The sequence below is a fragment of the Dipodomys spectabilis genome, unplaced genomic scaffold (assembly GCF_019054845.1).
Source record: "Dipodomys spectabilis isolate Male_0828 unplaced genomic scaffold, ASM1905484v1 ptg000199l, whole genome shotgun sequence".
Lineage (NCBI taxonomy): Eukaryota > Metazoa > Chordata > Mammalia > Rodentia > Heteromyidae > Dipodomys > Dipodomys spectabilis.
Genome location: NW_024870876.1, coordinates 485001 through 485377, shown reverse-complemented (window position 1 = coordinate 485377; position 377 = coordinate 485001).

Sequence of the window (377 nt, the reverse complement as noted above, 5' to 3'; positions counted from 1 at the left end):
ATAATCAGTTTTCCAAGCACAATTTGTTGAAGATGCTGTCTTCTGAGTGTATGTTTTTGTTTTTGTCAAAAATTAGTTGTCTGTAACTGTGGAAGTTTTATTTCTGGATAGTCTATCCTATTTTATTAGTCTTCATGTCTGCTTTTGTGCCAGTACCATTCTGTTTTTGTTACTACGACCCTGTAATACAAAGTCCAGTATTGTAATACTTTCATCATTGCTCTTTTCTTTTAGGATTGCTTTTTTTATTTGGGGTCATTTATGTTTCATAAGAGTTTTAGGATTGATTTTTATATTCTTGCCAAGAATGACACTGAGAGTTTGATGACACATTGGATCTATACATTGGTAGTATGACCATGTTCATATTAATTCTG